The 8,732-nt window shown below is 47.7% G+C and overlaps 1 protein-coding gene across 2 annotated transcripts in view; it reads left to right on the top strand.

Annotated features, from left to right (window-relative positions):
- The first annotated feature begins 2,708 nt into the window (after positions 1 to 2,708).
- Positions 2,709 to 8,732, top strand: part of LOC126537498 (vesicular glutamate transporter 3-like) — a 115,313-nt gene continuing 109,289 nt past the window's right edge. For both annotated transcript variants that reach the window (XM_050184524.3, XM_050184523.3), the window contains exon 1: positions 2,709 to 3,204. The gene's annotated coding sequence lies outside the window, so the exon portion shown is untranslated. The remainder of the gene's footprint in view (positions 3,205 to 8,732) is intronic.

Here is an 8,732-nt window from a genome sequence, read left to right as displayed (position 1 = left end):
TTGACAACAAGGATACACAACATGCACAAAACACAACACTTAACACTCGGCTGAAGTCTCCCATTGAAACACGTGTCTCTGAAGAAGTTTAGAAGTGCCTTCGATGTGCAAGATGCAGAGGCAGCGTAACTCCCTGGGCGAAGCAAGTATCTAGCTCAAGAGGTTACAGTCTTCGAGGAACATTCAATCGGGACATCGAGGCTCTTCTTTGTAAAGTAAGTAACCTGGAAGCCCAGATTAGATCGGCTATGTCGTCCCGTACAGTCAACCACAAAATTTCACGGAACACGAGATCTGAGAAAAATCCGAATATCTGCACAGCCTCACAGCGCGGCCTAGTATTCGAATTTACAGCCTCTATACCAGTACACGTGAACAACAAACATTGTGATGTTCGGTTTTACTGACCACTGTTACAGCCTGCTCGGAAGTTGAACGTTTTCCCGAGATCCCGTAGTCTGTAAACTGTTGAGGTTGACTGTACATTGCACGTGTATGAGCACAGTGACGGCCTTATCCGCTTGGTTTTGTGAAGGAAACGTTATTTTAGTCATTTAGCCCAATGCAGGTGCAGGTATGCCCGATGGCGCTTGTTAAGGCCCGATGACATGCGAAACTGGCCCTTAGGATCGTAAGTGCAAATAGGTCGATACTGCTGTTCTGATTCTGAATCATTTCCTGCGACACACCACGCGCATCACGCAAAACAATTCAGACGCAAAAGCAGATCTATACTTCCTAGAGAAATGTATCGGGGGCAGCTCTATAGAATTGTGTGCCGAACCAGCAGCGCACTCTACACCTACGTTGCCCGCTACTGAGCAGTGGGAGGGCAGACGCTGCGGGGCAACCTTGGGCGGCGTACCACAGGCTTCGGTGTGCGAGCAGTTGAGGTCGTAGACAGGCTGGTCATTGGCGCGTGGCGATTTTAGGGGAATCGGGCAGCACACGGTTCTGTAAGGATGACTCAGGAGCTAAGCACACACATGCAAAAAAAAAAAAGAGATAGAAGAGAAAGGAAAGAAGAAGAAAATTCACGGTACAAGAGCACAGGCAGAATAGGAAAATAGTAAACTTGGTCATCAATCACAGCAATGCCGTTTTCTGCGCAAATATGCTGATCTGGGGATGGGAAAAAAAGTCATTCTGTTTTCGAACGTTCTTTGCGCACTTTCCTAATGTTTGAACCCTGTAGAGTGTAATTATATTCCATAACGTAAATTGCCATGATGCGTTTAGGTTATAGAATGCTCTGCGCCTCCTTCGCGCAATCCGAAAGCGTGCGGCCTTTGCAATACCTACACAAAAGCGTCGAATTAGCATATATATCTTGCGCAAGAAATCGGAAAAGGTGCCTGATTTCTCATTCTTGTGCCCGAGATGTTAGTTACGAAGTTTAACAGGGGGCTTCGCTACATCCTAATCGCAGGTCCGGACAGCTCTTTCGGCAAAGCCACATGTGCGATTCTGGCTGATAGAAATGCAGTTGCGACAACAGGAAATTAGATTGATCTAGATGTAGGATAGTAAAGGTCCCAGGAAAGCTTACTTCTACACGAAACACGGCACTCGAGCGTTCGGTGGAATGCGAGGCGCATGTTACCCTTGAGTTTCGCGTACGAGTAATTCTTCGGAAAGGTTGAGGGTCGCCAAACAATGTCGCGTATGACCCTTCGATTTTACCTAGCACCCTGTCATTGGTGTCTTCTGATTGCAGTCCGCGCGGCGCGTAAGTGTGCCTGTTGCCGCAAGGAAACTTCGTTTTCCGTACTTCGCTTCACTAAAGCAGAGAAGAAATAAGTATAGGAACCACGGAGAAAAGGATCAAGAAGAAAGGAAAGAGTCGTAGATCCGGAGCAAGTAAAGAAGAATAAAGAAAGACCTCAGCAGCGAAACTTCATTCTGTAGTAGGGGTTTTCACTCTTGCTCTTCGACATCCCAATCTCTATCGCGTTTACGAATGACTGCGCAACGCCGGAACAGCGGTCCTTGAAGAAACGACAGGGGCATTCCCGCACGGGCGCACACGGAACAACGAGCGATCGGGCGAATGCAAATGCCAGCATGTATTCTCTCTATCTCTCTCCTTTTTGCTTCATCCGCCGTATTATTACAGCGCCAAAAAATACACGGGCAAAAGAAGAGCACAGAACTATTGTTTCTAAGTCAGGAACGCCCCGTCATTCTAGCCCGCAATCTCATGATACGAGCGCCTTTCTTTATTTCGTTCCCATTCCATCCGTATCAGCTTTAACCCATTTATAGCACCGCCACGCGCAGGTATATAGCAGCCGGTACAACGTGAGCCGCAGGGAAAAAAAAAAGAAAGACGGAAATGTAGGTGGGCAGGATAGCTCGGCAAAAACAGATCAAGAGCGAGTGTGGCGCAACCTTCCCCGGCCTGCGCTATCGTCTCACTCGAATGAAAAACAAGAGGTAAGGGACAGCGCGCGAGGCGAGGGATCCTTCCAGGTGACCTCTGAGGGAGTGAGGGTGGGCAGGATGCCGAGGTAAAGGGCGTATCTCGGCCAGTATAGGCAGACCGCGGGGATGCCTCGAGGCAGAGTATCGCTATTCGGCACTGCTGTGAACAAGCCGTCCTCCGTCGTCACCAAAACGAGATAGAGAGGTTGGGAGAACGCAAAAATAAACGGAAAGCGAGAGACGAAAAGGGAAATCGGAGAGGGTAAATAGGGATGAGGAAAGGGGGAACTGAGATGGAGAAGGTGCGGCCGAGGCGGGAGTACGTTCCCCAGAGAGACGGCGGCCGACGAGAGGTGCCGGGGCACGGCGCGCGCGGAGGAGGAGGGAGAGAGAGAGAGTGTGTGGCAGGTCCGTCCGCGCAGCTGTTCGATCGAAGAACCTGCAGGCTCCCGCGGCGGCGGTGCTCTGCAGCGGCGCAGCCGGCGGACGCCGTAACGCGCACGCAACCGGCAGCAGTGGCGGCAGCGAGTACAGCAGCCTTCTCACTCACTTCTCCCTCTCCTCTCTGCCGCGGCGCTTGCGCATCCCGGAGGATGCTGGGATTCGGTCGCCATCTCTCCGAAGCGAGGCTGGCTCTCCTCCCGAGATCCCGCCCGCCCCCGCCACCTCGTCCGCGCGCTACGCGCCGGCACGCGTTCACCGCCGACCGTCGTGGCTGTCGCTGACGTTGCTGGCGTCCGGATCCCCGCTTGTCTCAGCTGCTTGCAAGCTCCCTGTCGGGTGAGTAGAACGGAAAGAAACACCTCTTGCTAGCGCGTCTCGGAGGGTCGACGGTGCTTTCGCTTCACGCTCGCGAGGGGTCTACGAGGATTCCGTCGTCGTCGTCGTTGCGGCTACGTTCTTGCACGAGCTGTGTAAGACGGCCGTTCTCTCCGCGGTCGACGGCAGCGGTGGCATTTTGCGTGCTGCAGGCGGCAGCCCTCAAAACGTGAATCGTTGCGCGCATGCTGTCCGTGCGATAGATGCTGCAACCATTCGTCTGCAGTTGGTTTCCGTAGGTACAGCTGACTTGATATGTAATTGGAACCGCCGATACACTCTCTCGAGGAATATGCTTTTTCTGTACGCGTGTGCTGGAAGCCGGACACCGTCTTTTGAGATCTCTACGGACGATGTAGAGATAGACGGACGTTTTGCCCTTGTAACGCACCCTAAACCATGCCGATGATGAAGCGACGCCAGGCTGCTGCTTTTCATAGCCGATGTGGCCCCGTGCGAATAAAACGAAACTGCATGAGTAGTGCACCTTGGCAACAAACTCTTGCTTTGTACGGGTGTTTCGACTGCGAACATTTGGGTGTTTACATAGCTCTGTCGTGACTCTGCTGGTCTCCGAGCGCGCAGAGGGGGGCGCACTCCGAGGCTTCGCTCCGAGCAGCGACCCCAGGGATGCCTGATACACGAAACCACACACGCCTCGTTCACTCGTCCCTTCGAAATCTATCAACGTTGCATGAATAGGCCACAATTTATAGTCGTGCATTTGCTGTACGCGTTGCACGTACATATGTGCTGCCTTTTGTTGTGTAACTTTCGGTTGTTTTCTTTTGTTGTTGTTGTTGCCATGATCAGCTGCAGACCATGCATTCCACGGGCGTCAACGCACTCAATTAACCTCGTATGCTCCCGAAGGGTCCGCTGAAAGTCAATGTTATCCGCTTAAGAACCTAGAAGTGCAACAAGGCACACATTTACTTAAAAAATTAAAAGGGACGTGTTGGCCTAGATTAAATGATCGATATTTCATAAGGTAACCGTGACGCTAACCGTGACGTCAAGCTCTGGGATTTTCGTCGGCAAAGCTTCAGGAAATACAATGAGTATTGAACTTTTACTTTCGGCCCCCTACCGTTGGACTATTTTGATATATCTGATGCGTGAAATAAGAAAGTATTCATACGGGTGATTAGTATGACACGTGTGTGAGGTGTCATCCCACCAGCCCTTGTTGCTGAATGTTATGCAACCTACGTAAAATGGGAGTGGTAAAGATTTTTTAGTTTAGTGTAATGAAGATAACAAGCTATATCTTTCGCGGCAACGAACTACTACTGGCAGTACACATCAGCAGATGTGTGATAAAAACTGGTTAAATACTTTTTAACCCAACACTTGCTAACTGACTTTTAGTTGATTAACTCACAGTGCTTCTTGTAATGATAGAAATGGTGCCGGTCAGTGCTCGAATCATATCCACTTAGTAGGAATCGTAAGAATAGTGCCAGTTTTTGTATGTTCGTCCTCGAAGTCCATCACAACATGCGCTAGGCGTTCACCTTAGGTTTGTCCCGCATTGCGCAAAAAAAAAAAAAAAAAAATATCTTATGAAAATGACAACTTAAACGTCAGAGCATTTATTCACAAGTTTGGCAAGATATATGTCGAAATTGTTGCTGCCAGTGCTGAATTCCTACTAATTGTACATACTTTAAAAACTTACCGGCTTCAATTGTGCAAATAGAACATACACCCTAAAATAAGCTTCAGAAGAGCCATTCACCTTACCTTGGGCAAGTATGAAGCTAATCAAGAATTATCACATGGTTGCTTATACCAACCACCTCTAATAAATGCGTTGCTGCAGAAACACGTGATTACTATTATTGCTCTGTCGAAATGAAAGTGGAAAAAGTTGGTTCCACCCATTAGAAGCAGATGGTATTGAATCAGTCCCGGGCTGAAAATGCAGTAATCGGAGTACTGATTTTTCTCAAAGACTTCAGTCTGTTGAGGTTAGAGATCCCTATACTAGCAGTGTACAGGCGAACAGTCTCTTTATGTTTTCCGTGGAGCTGTGTGTGCTGCTTTTCGTCGTTTGGCTTTTTAGTATTCATAATCTTTAGCGCTACTGCATATCTAGCCTGACAGGTCTCAAAGCCTATTTGGAAAGGCGCGAAGCACCTGTACACTCCCACGCACGCACGCACGCTCGCTCACTCACTCACTCACTCACTCACTCACTCACTCACTCACTCACTCACTCACTCACTCACTCACTCACTCACTCACTCACTCACTCACTCACTCACTCACTCACTCACTCACTCACTCACTCACTCACTCACTCACTCACTCACTCACTCACTCACTCACTCACTTGCTCCCACGTGTAAATCCACTTCACGCTGTGTTGCAGTGAACGAATAAAGAACAAAAAACACTCCCTTCTGAAACGAAGGATGAAGAAGCGGCTGGTGTTAGCATGTTTACAGCTTATAATCTGGACTCGCCAAACAAGACAAAGTGGTCTCAGGAGGATAGAGGCTTATGTTGATCAACACAGATCAAGCAATGGAAGCATCAGCCTGGAGCCAGCGATTCGACGTGGGTACCTGTCTCCGTCAGGGCTCCAGGCTGAGGCATCTTATGTGCGCCCACTTTAGTTTATTCGGTATTTGCGCTTGCAAACGCTGAAACAAAAAATTGTAGCTGAAAGGCTACTGGTATTCTTTGACAAAGCGCTGCGCACCTAAAACGTGATTAGCTCTGACAAGAGAAAACAATATGGTGGTGGAAATATCGTGTACGAAAGAGGCTGTGTTTTACTCCTGTCCCACGGGACCAAGCGAAAAATGGTGTTGTCCTTTATACTAGCTTTAAGTCTTCAGAACTCAACTTTGTGACAGTTCGTCTCGGGGTCCATTTCATGCATTATATTGTGGTAATAATGTATTGAAAAATAGGGCAGAACAATCATTAAAGAAACTTGAGGTAAACAGAGAACAAGTACACGGCATCAACAAGGGGTTGCTTGTGTAACTTGTTTGGTGTCCTGTCGTTCGTGGGCTGTTTGGCGTGTCCTGATACCTACCCTGTCACGGAATACACCTGCCTTCCACCATTTTAGCTCTTTCGAGCTGTTGTTAACTATTGTGCCTTGGGCCAGTTTCCCGTCAAAACACAATGCACGCTTACATTTCATTCGAAGAGCGCTCTACAAAAACTGCGCGCCGAACGAACGCCTCAGATGCGTGTCTTACTTAACGGCTGCTGTAAGAGAGTTATTTTTTGTAATGCTAGCCCCAGCAAACAGACTCATATAGCCCTCGTATGCAAATTTACAAAGTTGTGTGAGTATGCGCTCCTCTTTTCAACGCAATAAAATATGACTGATTCTCACGAAGAGCGAAGCCCTGACTGCGGCGCCTGGACTCCTCGGGCGGTGTTCCAACCATGCGCGGTTCTGACTGATGCGGACGCGACATACGCCGGTGCGCCAAGATTACTGGCAAATTTAGGAGCTTTAACACACCGTGTAAGGCCTGTAATGGCATCGCAGAGCCGCCGCTACGCCACCCGTAAAAAACCGCCCAGGGAAAATTACATCACTTACAGGTTTGAACACCGTGTGTGTGTGTGTGTGTTTGTGTGTGTGTGTGTGTGTGTGTGTGTGTGTGTGTGTGCGCGTGCGTGCGTGCGTGCGTGCGCGCGTGTGTGTTGTGATATTGCTTTGCACTTTTAATATTTAATAGCTTGAGAATATTTTAAGATAAAAGCCACGCGCTGTGAATGCTATTTTTCGTTACATTTGTTTGGGTGCTGCCACTCTCAAAATTATGAGGAATAACTTACTCGAGAACGGAAGACCTGGTTTCAACAACTTCGGCGATTGAATGGCATAACAATATACATGGCATATACGGTATGCATGGACATATAGTATGCGTATACATAAATATGTGCGAAGCTGTGTCGCCGACGACTACGGAGAAAATTCGCCTCGAGTGTCCATATATTTGCTATCGCCATAAAGTAAATGCCTACATTAAATCTGCGCATAATATGTCGGCTCATAGGTATCTTTAAAGAACACTGACCTAGCTTTTACAGTAATATCGCAATATATTCAACAAATTAATTGATTTAACCATCCGCTATGGGCAAATGGGCTATGAGAATGGGTGTATGCCACTGCAGCCCAAGTGGCACAAAACCGTTAAATGTGGCGCTATATACGTCGTACTTCTATGTGCGTACACCTGACGTCACTATTCTTCGCTCGACAACCGTCATGCGTTGTCTTCGTCTCCGTGACATCACTGGGTAGACATGCGACATTGCGCATGCGTCTAATTTGGTGTTTTCATTTTGGAAGCTTGTCAGCGTAACATAAAAAAATTGCCTGTGATCAAAGTAGTGACATTTGTGATAGATAAAAATAAGCGTTGCACGAGGTTGCAGGCTGCACAGGATGAAGGTAAGCGCAGATGTACGCATTGCCGTTTAGTCGCGTAATATTCATCATCGTCACCCATCGCTTGACTGGAACTTCGCTTCACGTGTATTCCAGGGTTTGCGTTCAATCCTCATACATTTTTTTATCGGTGGGAATCGCGAAAAATCCTGCGCATGCGGCAGAAATCACGCAGACCACGGCCAATGCGTCATGAAGCTTCACTTCAAGGCGTAGATCGACGCCTCGAGCAAGGGGACCGTCGTGGGTACAGCTGTCATGCGCGAACGTGACGTCATCGTAAGCAAAACGTCTCGCGCCTTCGGAGCGCTTGTCACACTCGTACGAAGGCTCGAATACAGCTGCACCGCAAGTGCCCCACGTTCGAAAACATTTCTCGTCAACACCGGCTGCGACTGCTGCTTCTCTTTGTTCAATTAGTCGGCCCTATTGTCCTTCCAAGCTATTTCTTCCACTATTGCTTTCACAAATTCTTCCACTATTCAAAAGTGGGAATAAGCAGTCTTTACTAAACTAGAGATCCATCTCTTTTCACATGTCGTTCTTGTAAAATACTTGAACACATAATTTACAAACATATCATTGAATTTCTAGAGTGTCATAATGTTTTATCGGATGCTCAACACAGTTTTCCACGCGGATTTAGCACCACAACCCAGCTCGGTGAATTCACTCATGATATCATCCGGGCCCTCGATGCAGGAGATCGAATTGACGCAATATTTATTGATTTTTCAAAAGCTTTTGACACTGTGTCACACTCCAAATAGTTGAAAAAGCGCACTGTCTTTCTTAACAATCAAGCATTAGTTAACTCGATTTGATCTTTCTTTATCCAATCAGTCTCAGTGCGTACTCTTTAGGTCTTCTGAATTCTCCACTTGCAGTGTAACGTCTGGCGTGCCTCATGGTTCAATATTAGGTTCGCTTCTGCTTTTGATTGTCATAAATTATCTACCGAGTAATATTCCTGTTAAAATCAGCATGTACGCGGATGACTGTGTTTTGTACCGTATGATCAAAACTCATCGTGATCACATTTTCTTTAATGATT

Source organism: Dermacentor andersoni, chromosome 4 (genome assembly GCF_023375885.2).
Source record: "Dermacentor andersoni chromosome 4, qqDerAnde1_hic_scaffold, whole genome shotgun sequence".
Lineage (NCBI taxonomy): Eukaryota > Metazoa > Arthropoda > Arachnida > Ixodida > Ixodidae > Dermacentor > Dermacentor andersoni.
The sequence above is the reverse complement of the archived record's forward strand: the minus strand, read 5'-3'. Positions and strand labels throughout refer to the sequence as shown.